This window comes from Ascaphus truei, chromosome 8 (assembly GCF_040206685.1).
Source record: "Ascaphus truei isolate aAscTru1 chromosome 8, aAscTru1.hap1, whole genome shotgun sequence".
Taxonomy (NCBI): domain Eukaryota; kingdom Metazoa; phylum Chordata; class Amphibia; order Anura; family Ascaphidae; genus Ascaphus; species Ascaphus truei.
The window spans coordinates 11,144,015-11,160,175 of record NC_134490.1 but is presented as its reverse complement, the minus strand read 5'-3'; the positions used below and the strand labels follow the sequence as shown (position 1 = coordinate 11,160,175).

Below are 16,161 nucleotides of genomic sequence, written 5' to 3'. Positions count from 1 at the left end.
TTCTCTCCCGTCTCAACTATTGTAACATTCTACTATCCAACCTTCTTGCCTGTCACATGTTTTAGCGTCCCTCCTGCTGAAATACTTCTTCTGGCTTCCTATTAAATCCTGTATTACTTCCAAAATGTTTCTCTCTTTTAAGGTTAAACAGTCCTCTGCGACTCGCTACATGTCAACACTAATTTCGTGCTATACAGTTTCCCGACTCTTGCATTTTTCTCAAGGATGTCTTCTGTCAACTCCTTTTTTTAACTCCCTCTCCTGTGTAAAACCTCTCACTCAGTGCCACTCACCTCTGGAATGCCTTTTCCCTTAATATCTGACAAGCACCCCCTCGCTCCACCTTTAAGTGTATTGAGAATGCACTCATATATCTCACACAACTTTCAAAACATGTTCAATTCTGTAAAGCACACAGTGTATTAGCATAATCCAAAGAACACAGTAACATAAACACTGATATATCAGAAAACATATATATTGGTCATTTGACTGAAGGTATTATTTAATAAATACCTTCTATTCTCAATAAAGAAATGTTGCAAAAGGTCATTCCATTGGAAGAATTATCCAATGAGACATATAAGAGGACGGAAGTTTTTGTAATTCAGTCTGGAATTGCTGGTTTAAATAGGACACACCCGGCCCTAAAGGAAATAAAACAAAATAATGACATGCAAATTACTTACAATGTCATTATTTTTAGGGTCCTTCAGGAATGTAAGTGACTTCACCAGGAAGAACAATGTTTCATAACTGACATGTGGCTCTCACTCCTTGTGTATAAAAGAGGTGAGATGAGACAGACCAGACACAGCTGTAGAATCCTTCACTTCCTTTTTTCCTGAAGTACAGTCTACTGAACTCTACCCCAGATAACCATGTCTGGAACCAAGGGACATCAGAAACATTGCCCAGACCCATGCAAACCAGACCCATGCAAACCATGCCCACCACAGCAATGCCAAGACCGTGAGTATCATGTCTTAGACTTTATTCTTTATTTGTTTAATACTGTAAATATGGTGAATGGATATTTGGTGATTTTTCTTTAAAAATTACTGTTGTATGTTCACTTGAAAATAAGTTGGACCAGGATTTCTCTTATTTGTTTTCACTTTTAAACAATAGTTATTATAATATTATAATAATAATTATAATAATAATAATAGTAATAATAATAATAATAATAATAATAATAATAGCATGTTCTTGTATAGCGCTGCTAGTTTTATGTAGCACTTTACAGAGACATTTTGCAGGCACAGTCCCTGGCCCGGTGAAGCTTACAATCTATGTTTTTGGTGTCTGACACACAGAGAGATAAAGTGACTTGCCCAAGGTCACAAGGAGCCAGTCAGTGTCTTTACTCACTGAGCCACTCCTTCTACCTTATATAAATATAAATAGAGGTGGGTGAACCAGTCCAAATTAGTTTCCCAATTTTTCTGAATTTACCATTCAAAATCCGTTCAGTGGTACAAAATCCACACTCAGATTGTTACAGTTTCAAACAGCGTGGATAAATCCAAAACCGCCATTGGATACAATCAACTGGTGAATTTAAAGAATTTAATCAGTGAATTCAGCAATCAGCAGGTGACATTTTTGAATCTGCGGATTGGATTCTTGAAATCCATCAGCAGTTTGTAGAATCCGCAGATAGATTGTCGGTGTTAAAAAAAAAATCAGCAAAAGGCGAATTACCATTTTTGAGACTGATCCGCAGAATTCCACGGACCAAAGGAACCAGTGATCCGCGGCATATTCAAATCTGCCCAAACAATTCACCCATCTCTAGATATAAATAAATATTAAACATCCAAAGGGAATGACACACTGATTGTATTTTGTAATGGGTGAAATGTTGGATGTAAGGAGAAGTTGGAGATAAATCTGAAACATTAAACTTTAGATTGATGCAAAATGGTTTATCTTCGTGCAATTTGATTCAGTTCTATTGGAGAGAATAGAGTGTATGGTTTGAAACTAAGTCTATAAATTGGCTTATACTCATTTCTAACTAATGTTAGCAGTTAAACAAGATTTGACATTGTAATACATATTATACATAATAGTGTAATAGCCCGTAGGTAATTAATTAAACGAGAAGCAATCATTATAGAGATTAACACTGTAGATCTGGGTGTATATTTTGGGAATAGTTTAGAGGGTGTAAAAGTGGTTCTATTACAATAAAATAAACACTCTGCTGTATGATTGTTGTACATTTTTGGTATAATTGTGGGACTTGCATGACTACCACTCTCTAAATCCCATCATTACATATTTCTGAGCATATCACACCTGTAAAGGCAATACATGTGGTTTGAAGAGCCGGAGACAACCGTTTAATGTATTTATACATATGTCACTTTCCATTCCAGAAACAATAATTGATATATATTTGTTTTCTTCCTTTTTTCAGCTTGCAAGCCAAAGCCACACTGCCATGAACCAGCCCCACAATGCCAAGGTACTGGAAACCTCATGCTTTATTATGCTAATGACACATATAAATCTAAAATTACATTATAATATTATTGTGGCCCTTCTACTATTTAAATGTATTTTGACCTGCCTCCTTTGGAGAACTAGTAGAAGAGTCTGTTATAAGTTGCCTGTCACACCTCACATCCAGGCAACAAAAGCAATACCTTACTTCTTCATGTCTTTCATCAATCTTTGCATATCCATCGGAAGAGAGAGCAGAACTACAGATGTGCGCTCTGATCAGAAACCAGTTTGCATTTTTTTTTATATTATAGGAATCCTCTAACCTTTCTTTGAGATAGATTGGAACAAGGAAATGGTTATCAAATCGAATGTAGAACATGATATATTTTTAGCTTCATATCAGTTACTGAGTACAGGTGAAGACGAGACCTACTGTACAAAGTTAAAAACTCTGAGGTTGGTCTCCGAATATCTACCACAACCTGATCCTACAATGAAACTAAAAATCAAGAACGCTTCCTGATAAATAGGAAAGCAGCCATGTCTGGGAATATAATCTATGAAATAAAAATACTATCAGTCTTCTCAGTGATGTCAGAGACTTCTCCTACTAATGCTTTATGTCCGTTCTCTCTTTAGATCCATGCAAGCCAGCCCCACAGAAGTGTCACCCTCACCAGGACCCCAAATGTGTAAAGAAGTGTTAAGAAGAAAGGATCGCAATGTCGCAAACTGTCCTCTTTCTGCTATCCCAAGACACCGTCTGAAAGACCTTGTTATCTATTTAAGAAAATCAAGTTAATCATACCTTTTCTGACTATCCTGTAAAAGCCAATTCTACTGGCATACAGTCATTCTGTAAGAAAGGATTTCATGAAGGAATCCAACACGATTAAAGAATGCAATCTTAAAATCTATTTATGTTTACTGATTACTTCTTTAACGTAATACTCTGATGTGCTGTATATTTTAGAACAATGCTAAAGATCCTGTTTCTAGAACATAGGCACAATCTCTACATATACCCTTCTAACTCCCTATAGTGACATACATGGTCACATGACATACAAAGGTGGGACTATCCCTCTCTAACAAGTCATCTTCATCACGTGATGAGGAGAGGAGTGGCCTGAGTGATCCCATACAGTTTACCCATTAATGCTGTTAACCCCTTATACTAAACTAGTAGTCCACAAAGGGGTGCCACCATATTGTTCACTGAAGACATACCGTACATGTTGACTTAACTGAATTGACAACACTGCCATAAAGTGGAAAAACAGATCCAATATTTGCATTTACTTCCATAGGGCCTTCAGTAATGACAGAGGAAACTGCAACACTACTCTGCACTAAATATTGTTTTAGCAGCAATCCTACAATGTATTGTTCATTATGTAACACAATGTAGGAGATGTGTGCAGAGGTACTGTGTGCAAAGGAGACCATTTTTAAGGTGAAATTAAAATAAGGCTTAATTCCTTTAACATGGCAAAACATTAAAAATAAACAAAATAAAGACCTACTCCGTTTTGGAGAATATCAACACATTTACTCCAGCCCTCTTTAACTGGTGGGTAGAATGGTGACCCCCGAGAAGGTAAGGTGAAGCGGAGCACTGCCGTGCCAATGAGGGATGCTTCAGGATAACAGCCGTTCAGATAAAAACTTCTTTATTTGGACAACATGGTGCAGACAGGAAAGCTCTTACGCGTTTCACGCCACAATTGGCGCTTCGTCAGAGAGTATAGAGTGTCAACTCGGTGCCCCTTCTTATACCCAATATCTGCCTCCTGGTAATGACGCGGTAAGGCATCATCAGTGCCGTTGTGGTCATGCTTAAAGACCATTACCACAATGAAGCTATGAGACAATTAAGTGATAACAACTTCTATTGTAGATTGGAGAAGGACCCCACACCATTGTACCTTACAGAATTATACACATTAGTTGATCTTGGCAGAGAGTTGCGGGTATTATCCAATCAGGAGTCACAATGTCTGCTTTATCGGTTTCCCACTGTGCCTATTTTTCACCATGTCCCAAAGATCCATAAATCTCTGGAATGCCCTCCAGGCAGACCAATTATTTCAAGTATTGGATCTTTGGGAGATGGTGTGTCTAGGTACGTGGATGTTTATTTACAGCCATAGGGAAAAACTCTCCCCTCCTATCTCAGAGACTCATCACATTTGTTAACTATGATTAAAGATATTCCTTGGTATCGCACTTATCTTTGGGTAACATTAGATGTTACGTCTTTATATACCATTATTAGTCACCAATTGGGTATTCTAGCTATTACACATTTTCTTAATTCTTCTAATTTACACACTCCACAAATCACATTTTTATTAGATTGCATTATATTCTATTACAGCACAATTATTTTTTATTTGATCAGCACTATTATCTTCAGAAACAAGGCACTGCTATGGGCACCTCCTTTGCACCCTCTTACGCGAATCTCTTTATGGCTACTGGGAAAATATTCACATTTTCAGTGACACTAATCCTTTTCGTAATAATATAATTTTTTACCGTCGATATATCGACGATCAAATCCTGATATGGAGTGGAGAATATACTACACTGAATTTGTACATTGATGTTAACTGTACTATTCAGACAGACATATTTCGCAAACCTAATACCCGCAACTCTTTGCTAAGAGCTAACAGTAATCATCGTAGACCCTTATTGCGTGGTATCCCTGTGGGACAATATCTTAGACAAAGAAAGATATGTTCCACTGAAGAATTGTTTATACAACAGTCAGAGATACTAAATAATAGATTTAGAAATAGAGGATATTCCGAACGTGACATTTATACTGCATATATGTGAGCATTACAAACTAATCGCTCAGATTTACTAAATAAAACCAATGTTGTTAGGACAAAGAGACATAAGGAGACTACTAATAAATGTGAAGAAACTCCATTGTTTATTACTACTTATAGCAATCAAGCCAGTCAAATAAGAACTATTGTAGAAAAACACTGGAAAATATTACATCTTGATAAGGATTTGGCCACCGTAGTTCGAAACACTCCAAAATTTGTTTATAAAAAAGCCAAAACAATTGGTTATCATCTTTCCCCAAGTCTATTTGTATCAAATCGAAATAAACAAAAACAGAATTTTCCAAAGGGGTTCCACAAATGTGGAAACTGCAATTATTGTAAATATGTAATACCCCTTTCAAGCATTGAATGTAAACATACGGGACAAACATACAAAATCAAACAATTTATGTTTATAAATTAAATTGTATGTGTGGAAGTATTTACATTGGCAGGACTATACGTCCCTTAAAAATCAGGATTTCTGAACATCTTCGCTCTATTAAAAAGAATGATCTTAGTTTACCTGTATCTAAGCATTTTTCCAATTGTCCATTAGGTTCCATTAGTACCTTTACATTAAGGGCCTTAGAACAAATTCCCAAACATGCTAGAGGAGGTAACAGAGAAGCAGCCCTCAATAAAAGAGAAATGTTTTGGATTTATACCCTCGGGTCATTATCACCCGGGGGTATAAATACTGATTGGGAATTGAAACATTTTTTGGGATAGGATGTTCTCCCTTTACATAAGTTTAAATTATGATTACTTGTGTATTATTACAAATAGTTTGAATTTTTCGTACTATATGTGTCTATTATATGAGTATTATATTTCCTCTAATGGGTATCTGGTTTATTTGAATCTTTCTCATATCAACAATTTTTTTAATATAGATTTGTTGATATTTCCATTCATTATCTATATTATAGTCTCTTTTGTGTGTTATATATTACAGGGGACTTATTATTTACTATCTGCATCCCCAATTCATAGATTTAATTGACTATGTAAACTACTGTATAGATTTGACATTTTGAAAAAGGCATTCTTGGACTAACTGATATAATAGTTTAACTGCTTATTACTAGTATTATTGTATTTACAATAGGTTTACTGTTATTTTGACTATAAGTATACTTTTAAACATATCCAAGAGACTTACATTATGTTTTCTCAGAACATTGTTCATTGTTTTTACTTTGTTTTTATATTATTATACTCCCGCATTGATAGTCTTTGTTATTGTTATTGTCTGCGGGGTATTATCACGTGTGCCCTTTCTTGCGACCTATGTTAATTTTGGTTCATCCCCCACCCTGTGGTGACGCTGCTAACGTCATTTCTATGGTAACTGGTTATGTTAGTAAAGATCTGTCAGCGTGGCTTGTCCTGTTACACCACTTCCGGTGAACGGACTCAAGCAAATCAGGATTATGCAATGCTTGGTTGAGTCATTTCCGGTGGGCGGAAGAATGCCTTACCGCGTCATTTCTGGTAGGCAGATATTGGGTACAAGAAGGGGCACCGAGTCGATACTCTGTACTCTCTGACGAAGCGCCAATCGTGGCGTGAAACGCGTAAGAGCTTTCCTGTCTGCACCATGTTGTCCAAATAAAGAAGTTTTTATCTGATCGGCTGTTATCCTGAAGTATCCCTCATTGGCACGGCTGTGCTCCGCTTCACCTTACCTTCTCGGGGGTCACCATTCTACTGATTCCATTGGATGCATGCCCACAGAGGAACACCAGGACAACGCATGTGAGTTACCTTTCAATTGGTTACTGGGATATATACACATGGTGGATGTCAGCGCTTGAGATGCATTCCTACTTGGAAGTGACTTAGTGGAGTTATTATACCTTCATCTACAGCACCTACCAGGACATTATATATGTGTCTTATTGCTTAGCGCTTACCTGTGTACCCAGTACTCACTACTGCTGCGGCCACTTTCAGTCTAACAAATGTCCGTAATTTCCCGGGGCTTAGTTCGGGTAGCGCCGAACTTGGCCGCGCGCCAGCCGCATCTCCTCCCTGCACTCCCCTCCCCTCGCGCGCATCTTCCTCTCCCCTCCCGACCCCCTGGCTGCTCCTGCTGTGCCCCTTCTGCTTCCCCGTAACCCCGCTTACCCCGCTTCAACTTCAGGGGATGTCGGGGAAGCCGGGGAAGCCGTGGAAGCGGGCGCGCCACATGACACCGGCGTCACAGTGACACGCGGACAAACTGCGTCACCACGCGCATTGCACGTGCACTGCGGTGGAGGACGCATTAGAGTCAGCTCAGCCGCCACTGTACACTCGCACATTCCTGTTTGAGGAAATTCTTCAATCAAGATTACGTGTATTGTTTGTCTTATTCAGACTAGTTACCACAGTCATTAGAGCACTATTTACCAGAACTTTGTTCTACTGTATTACCTTAGCTGGTGGGTAGCTAAGCTAATTACCACCACACATACACACACACACACACACACACACACACACACACACACACACACACACACACACACACACACACACACACACACACACACACACACACACACACACACACACACACACACACACACACACACCTTCAACAGTCCAAGAAGAAAGTCTCTTATCTGTTCTTGTAGCTGTAGGGGAAGGCCTCTCTGCTCTCCTGGGTCCACACCCTTGTGTGCTATGGAAATGTCAGTGTCCCCTTGTCCCCTTGTCTTGCTGTCAGCATGCAGCTCTTATGTGTGAATCAAGACATCTTTTCCTCTGGTCAGTCCAGCTGTGGGCTAAGGAAATCTCCTTCCTGTTTCTTAAATCAGGCTTTTTCTAACACTCCTAATCAGCCAGATGGAGTCTGGTTGATTACTTGTGTAATTAACCAGCACACTGCTGGATGTAGAGACAGTTTTTCTCAACAGTGATAAGTTCCTGTTACAGACCTACGCTGTTTGTGGGAAGCTCGGGCTTACCATGTCCAAGGCCCATCCTTCCACTCTCACTTGAGATATCTCTGCGGTTCGAATGAGAGTGGATGGAGTATGAGAACCCTCAGTCCCGCTGGGATTGGAGACCCTTCTCCCGGTTATTAGTGTCTCCTCCAGAAGGTGCTTGAGATCAGCACTCCTCAGTTGCTCGAGGAGGACTTTTTCCAAGTACAGTCTTTCTATGGACCGCGTGGTCTTGAGATTTCCCCTGCATCGGGTGACCCTCTCTTTGTATGCAGACTGTATGGCGACAGTCGCAGAGCGTTTACTCAAATAGCTTTCTCTCGCCATCTTTTCCATGGACTCCATTTTAGCACTAAATTTTCATTCCTTATAACCCTTGCTCAGGTCTTGCAACAGTGTTGTTTGCAGTGCAGCCAGAGTAGTTGGCTTTGGCTATGTCAGGGAAAGGACCCTCATAGAAAGAAGGGCGGTTGCTTTCCAAGTTACACAGTGTTATGTAATATTACCAGTGCCAGTTGCACGTGGTGAACTGCCAGAGTCTGGGATCAGACAGAATCGACAGTAAGAGATCTTCTGCATTCAGGGACTAGGGTAGAGGTATACCACAGGGCCCAGTTAGTCCCTGAGCCACTGTAGAGGAATACTGTATGTTATAGGGACTGCCTTAAAACAGGGACTCCTTCACCATACTCAGAGAGAGATAGAGAGAGCTGCTGCAGGACAGTGCCTGCCTGTCAGTACAGCATGATAGCTGAAAGGATATCTGACTCCATAGCAGAGACTGTTCTCAAGGGATCATCCGACTGGGGATCCCTCCCCTGGGGAGTCAGCGTGTGTATCCAGTTCTACAGAGAGCCGTGCTACGCGGTGTGGGATCACATTGCGGAGTGGTTGATCATTCAAGGATTATCCTGGTTAGGACAATGAGCAGGGAAGTAGTATTCTAAGTGCACCAACGGGCCCCAACACAGGGAAGCGCTATCCCTCACATTCATATTAACTCTATTGCTGGTGGACACTCAGAGGTTAGTGCCCTGGCACATTGGTACACCAAGGACAGAGGGTGATGCAATGATGGAAATGTGGGCTGAGGGGATGGTGATGGGATGATTCAGGGTTTTGCAATGTTATTCATATGATGTAATTATGTATTGATGTTATTCAAAGAGAGTTTCATTGAAGTTACAGTTCATGCTCAGAAAATACTGTTTATTCTCATTGTGTGTATTTATTGTATGGTTGTTCTGGTGAGGGCACACTCCCACCACGTTGGGATCCCTCATCAGTGGAGGCGCTGCACCGAGTGTAAGTATATACCCCAGGTTCCCTGTGGCAGAAACTCAGCCCTCCTGGTTGCCAAACAGGTTCAACACCACACTGATAAGTAGTCAGATACACCTACCCATGCCAGTCTCACTTAGGGTGGGGGAAAGAGGGCTACATTAATAAATACCTTCTCTTCTCATTAATGAAATGTTGCACATGGTCATTCCATTAGTAGAATCATCCAATGAGACATATAAGAGGATGGAAGTTTTTGTAATTCAGTCTGGAAGTGCTGGTTTAAATAGGACACACCCGGTACTCAAGGAAATAAAACAAAATAATGACATGCAAATACTTACAATGTCATTATTTTTAGGGTTTTGAGGAATGTAAATGACTCCACCAGGAAGAACAATGTTTCATAACTGACATGTGGCTCTCACTCCTTTGTGTATAAAAGAGGTGAGATGAGACAGACCAGACACAGCTGTAGAATCCATCACTTCCTTTTTTCCTGAAGTAAAGTCTACTGAACTCTACCCGAGATAACCATGTCTGGAACCAAGGGACATCCTAAACAATGCCCAGACCCATGCAAACCAGACCCATGCAAACCATGCCCACCACCACAGCAATGCCAAGACCGTGAGTATCATGTCTTAGACTTTATTCTTTATTTGTTTAATACTGTAAATATGGTGAATGGATTTTGGGGATTTTTCTTTAAAAATTACTGTTGTATGTTCACTTGAAAATAAGTTGAACCAGGATTTCTCTTATTTGTTTTCACTTTTCAACAATAGTTATTATAATAATAATAATAATAATAATAATAATAATAATAATAATAATAATAATAATAGCATGTTCTTGTATAGCGCTGCTAGTTTTATGTAGCACTTTACAGAGATATATTGCAGGCACAGTCCCTGGCCCATGAAGCTTACAATCTATGTTTTTGGTGCCTGAGACACAGAGAGATAAAGTGACTTGCCCAAGGTCACAAGGAGCAAGTCAGTGTCTTTACTCACTGAGCCACTTCTTCTACCTTATATAAATATAAATAGAGGTGGGTGAACCAGTCCAAATTAGTTTCCTAATTTTTCTGAATTTACCATTCAAAATCCGTTCTGTGGTACAAAATCCAACAACAGATTGTTACAGTTTCAATCAGCGTGGATAAATCCAAAACCGCCATTGGATACAATCAACTGGTGAATTTAAAGAATTTAATCAGTGAATTCAGCAATCAGCAGGTGACATTTTTGAATCTGCAGATTGGATTCTTGAAATTCATCAGCAGTTTGTAGAATCCGCGGATAGATTGTCGGTGTTAAAAAAAAAAATCAGCAAACTGCGAATTACCATTTTTGAGACTGATCCGCAGAATTCCACGGACCAAAGGAACCAGTGATCCGCGGCATATTCAAATCTGCTCAAAAATTCACCCATCTCTAGATATAAATAAATATTAAACATCCAAAGGGAATGACACACTGATTGTATTTTGCAATGGGTGAAATGTTGGATGTAAGGAGAAGTTGGAGATAAAACTGAAACATTAACATTTAGATTGATGCAAAATGGTTTATCTTCGTGCAATTTGATTAAGTTCTATTGGAGAGAATAGAGTGTATGGTTTGAAACTAAGTCTATAAATTGGCTTATACTCATTTCTAACTAATGTTAGCAGTTAAACAAGATTTGACATTGCAATACATATTATACATAATAGTGTAATAGCCCGTAGGTAATTAATTAAACGAGAAGCAATCATTATAGAGATTAACACTGTAGCTCTGGGTGTAAGTTTTGGGAATAGTTTAGAGGGTGTAAAAGTGGTTCTATTACAATAAAAAAAAACTCTGCTGTATGTTTGTTGTACATTTGTGGTATAATTGTGGGACTTGCATGACTACCACTCTCTAAATCCCATCATTACATGTTTCTGAGCATATCACACCTGTAAAGGTAGTACATGTGGTGTGAAGAGTCGGACACAACTGTTTAATGTATTTATACATATGTCACTTTCCGTTCCAGAAACAATAATTGATATATATTTGTTTTCTTCCTTTTTTCAGCTTGCAAGCCAAAGCCACACTGCCATGAACCAGCCCCACAATGCCAAGGTACTGGAAACCTCATGCTTTATTGTGCTAATGACACATATATATGTAACCACTCGACACATAGAAGTAACCATATATAAAATAAAATAAATGCCATTGTCAGATAGAGGGTCCTTGCTGCATTTCTCTTCAATGAAGGAACTAACAATGTTCCCGTTTCTCACAACATGATAAGGCCGTTGTATAGTAGTGATCTAGTTATAAGGCAAGATACACTTTACGTACAAAAATAGAGGGAGGTAAGGGTGGGACTCTCCAAATTATATAACTGTGATGGTCACTAAAAGAACAATGATCAATCAGGTTCTCCGCAGTTCTAAGAGGGTTAAAATGACCCTCGGTTACTTGCACCTTCTTTATCTGATATTTATATGATAGTCCTAGAATTACCATCTTTTTATTTTTAACATTTCAATAATACAGCTATGCTGGCTAACATTTAAATTCTTCTATTAGGAAGATTTGGAACGATATGATAGGGATCCTCTAACCTTTCTTAGACGTGGATTGGAACGTGGAAACTATTATCAAAGCGAATGTAGAATATCATAAATGTTTAGCTTAAAATCAGTAACTAAGTACAGGTGAAGACGAGACCTGCAAAGTTAGAAAGCTCTGTACACAGACATGTAATCTATGAATAACTCTGAGGTTGGTCCCCTAATATGTACCACAACCTGATCGTGCAATGAATCTAAAAATCAAAAATGCTATCAGTCTTCTCAGTGATGTCAGAGGCTTCTCCTGCTAATGCTTTATGTCCGCTCTCTCTTTAGATCCGTGCAAGCCAGCCCCACAGAAGTGTCACCCTCACCAGGACCCCAAATGTGTAAAGAAGTGTTAAGAAGAAAGGATCGCAATGTCACAAACTGTCCTCTTTCTGCTACCCCAAGACACCGCCTGAAAGACCTTGTTACAGTATCTATTTAATAAAATCAAGTTAATCATACCTTCTCTGATTATCCTGTAAAAGTCAATCAATTCTACTGGCATTGTTCACTTAAGACATATATGTCGACTTAACTGAGTTGACAATACTGCCATAAAGTATTATCTTATTCAATATACTGTATGAATGGAATAACAGATAAAACATTTTTATTTACTTTCAACTGACTTTCAGTAATGCAAGAGGAAACTGCAACATTTCTCTGGAAGTAGTTCATTTGAAAGCGCCAAGATCCCCTCCCCTTCAGATGTATCACACATTTTTTGCACTATATGACTTTTTTTTCTCTTTTGGGGTGATCCATGTATATGTGCTACCTCTGGACCCTGGAGAGTCTTTATTTTCACTTGCCAGGTCTCTCCAGATCATCAATGTCCACAAGTCCAGGTAGTCCCATTATATGGGAGGTCACAATAACCACACTCAGGTGCTGTTCCATATGGGGGAGATGAAGGGGTGCAGGTGGTCCCCCGCCTGTCTTCCTTGTGTGGGCCGCATAGTCAGACAGCTTGTACTTGCACTTGCTGTCTGCCCAGCGCTTCTTCATCATGTCCACGCTGTGGACTGCATTCGACAGGGCATTGATGCCGATGAGGATCCTGCCCCAAATCCTCTGTTTCTTGGCTGTGATGGAGCGTGAGCAGAAAGTCCCTAATAATTTGGAGCGATTGACTACCACTTAATTTATCAGGATCTCCAGTTCCTCTTCTGTGAATTTCAGACTTCTGAGAAGCATCAGAAACTGGAGTACCATTACCAGCAGCAGAGGTTGATTCCTGCTCAACCATGTCAAAAGTTGAACTGCCTAGCCTATATGGCTGAGTAATTCAGTTTGTAATGTGTATTTATTTGACATAGCAATGTCCTCATGGGCATGACCTCAGCTCAGAGACTGCAAGTCACTCATCCCTCCCCCCCAAAAAAGAACTTTAGCATACCCATGAATTAATACACTGACAGCATTCTGGTAATCAAACGGCCATGGCTTCCATTAAATGTCATTACAGACAACAGTAAGTACTAACCCTGCAAGAATGCTGCCCAACTGTTAAAGGCCAAATGTATTCAACCATGGCCCGCAACTCCAAGCCAAGGACTGCCCAGCCCTGTCCGCTAAGATGATCCACCAGGGAGAATGGGCCCCGGGTGCTCACAGCACAAGGGGCCCTGTCCTCTCACCACTAATTGCCACCACTAGGCATTAGCGTCCCATAAAGCCCCTTCTGGCATGGTTACTTATAACTCACCCCCCCCCACAACAAGCCACCATGACAGAGGCAACAAGCCCGAAAATACACATGAAAAACTGAATCAACCTGTAACACAGTTTATTCTCTCATTATTCCTTTTTATAAATATTTTTGGAGAATAACATGTAAACACGTCTCGGTCCTTTACTATATCTATATATTAATATATATTTTTTTATTAAATCATAATAATTTAACATTATCAACAAGGGGGAGGGCGGGTGGGGAACAACAGCAGTGGGGTGCGGAATGCTGCTTCCCGCACCTGCTTGCCTATTTCAAACTACCCCATCAAGACCCCCATCACATGATGCACTAACCATGGGGCGTGCAAACTTTTTTTGGGGTGCCCCCCCTGCTTTACCCCCTCCTTACCTAGCTCGGCATCAAATGATGCAGCGGGGTCATGTGACGTCATGTCACGTGACCCATGGTGTCATTTGATGTCACATTACAGGACAATCATGACGTCATATGACCCTGCAGCATTGCCATGGTCACGCGTCCTGAAGCCGGCTGAATCCCGGTAAGTAGAGGTTGCAGAGGCCTCGCGCGGTCCCCAGCATTTAATTTAATTTAAATGCCTTGGGGAAGAGCGTGGGACATTTGCAACTGCCTGCGACACCCCCAAAAAATCTCGCCCCCCCCCCCTGGTCGTCGCGCCACCCAGTTTGTGCACCGCTGTGCTAACCCACGGCCCTAAGGTAAGCCTATTGGAAGAAATGGGGGGAAAGGTCAAGGGGGACCCTCTGATCATGCCCTCGCCGCTTAAGGGTTCTTTATGTTAGGTAACGCACATCTGCTATTCGTCACTACCGCATGTGCGTTAATTCGAAAGAACCTTATATTTTTTCCCAATGAGCATATGCATTGTTTAATGCAGCGGTGCGCAAACTGGGAGGCGCAAGACTTTATTGGGGGGGGTGCGGGCCGCGCGGCGGTTACAGAGGCCCGTGCTAAGAGCACGATGCCTCTGTAAATTTACTTACCAGCTTCTTGTCCACGCGTCTCTATGGCAATGCAGGGTGTCAAATGACATTTGCGCACCACTGGTTTAATGCGTTTCAGCGCAACAATTATCCCCGTTCATATAGGTAATGTAACGACGTTAGTTTTGCGAACGGCCGTTCTTTTTGCATATCATTAGCTTTCAGGATACACGTTAAATCGAGGAAAACTAACGGATGTTACATAATTAGGCAAAGTCCCTTTAGTAGCCAAGATTTAACAGACTTCTGAGTATAATAAATAGTTTAACCCATCCTAATAAAACATTAATTTCTATACACTCACATATCTGTAATGTATTTCTCATTCCCTTATCTAGAAGTAATCAATTCCATGATGAATATATATTTAGCAATTAGACCTGTAGAAGAAACATTCAGGTCATGAAACACTCTGGAATAATCTTGCTATTAGACGAGGATAGGGTGTGTCCTCAATCAACAAAACAAATCGATTAAATACTTATGAAATAATCATAATTCAAACAGGACACACCCCGTCTTTAAGGAATAAAACAAAATGATTAAATACAAATTACAGCCAAACATTACACAGCTCTAGGGCTTTATTCTACAGTATATAGAATATGTGTATATAAAATGCATTTTTCCTGCATCGGATGCATGCCGGGGGTCTCCGGTGCCGGTATCAATGGGTATCAGCTCCGGAAACCCCCGGCATCAATCCGAGGCAGGAAAAATGCAAAAAAAAAAAAATCTAAGTGCCGTATTGCTGCCTTATTGACGCTTCTCCCCATCAACTTGCCAACTTTTTCTGTCGTTTGGATTTGGGGAGAAAATCGCCATTCTAGGGCTGCGATAGGCGGCGATAACCTACTCGCGACTACTAGAATCGCGCGTGTTTATGAACATTCCCAAAAGCATCGGTAAGTGGCTCATCGCCGCTCAGTCTGCGATTTGATTTTGTCCAAAATTTTTTTGCCGATTCAGGCATTTATCGCCCACTTATCAACGCTTACTGAATCGGAGTTGGCATTTTGGGCGATAAGTGGTCGATAAGTGACTTATAAACGCTTATAGCATGAGGCCCTAAAAGTTTAAAACTGCTATATATTTTGGCTCTCCTAGGGTCGTATTTAATATGGTAAGAAGTGGTTAACGCAGGGTAAACAATGCAGTAATGTCTATTCAAATGAATGGAGCCCAGGAGCGTCCCTGACATGGAAAAACAGCTTCACATTATATTGAATACTAAACTTAGTAAATCGTCCTCTAAGGTCTATTGCTGGATAATGCACCCAATCCCGCATTAAGTGCTATTGACTTGAATGGCAGTTTACACCGGATCAGGTGCGTT

The 16,161-nt window shown here is 40.3% G+C and overlaps 2 long non-coding RNA genes across 2 annotated transcripts; both read left to right on the top strand.

Annotated features, from left to right (window-relative positions):
- The first annotated feature begins 796 nt into the window (after positions 1–796).
- Positions 797–3,374, top strand: LOC142500882 (uncharacterized). Its single transcript, XR_012803330.1, has 3 exons — positions 797–972; positions 2,429–2,476; positions 3,097–3,374. It is a non-coding gene; the product is annotated as an uncharacterized LOC142500882 (long non-coding RNA).
- A 6,599-nt stretch (positions 3,375–9,973) lies between these two features.
- LOC142500881 (uncharacterized) lies at positions 9,974–12,591 on the top strand. The gene is made up of 3 exons (XR_012803329.1): positions 9,974–10,150; positions 11,590–11,637; positions 12,414–12,591. It is a non-coding gene; the product is annotated as an uncharacterized LOC142500881 (long non-coding RNA).
- Positions 12,592–16,161: the final 3,570 nt, after the last annotated feature.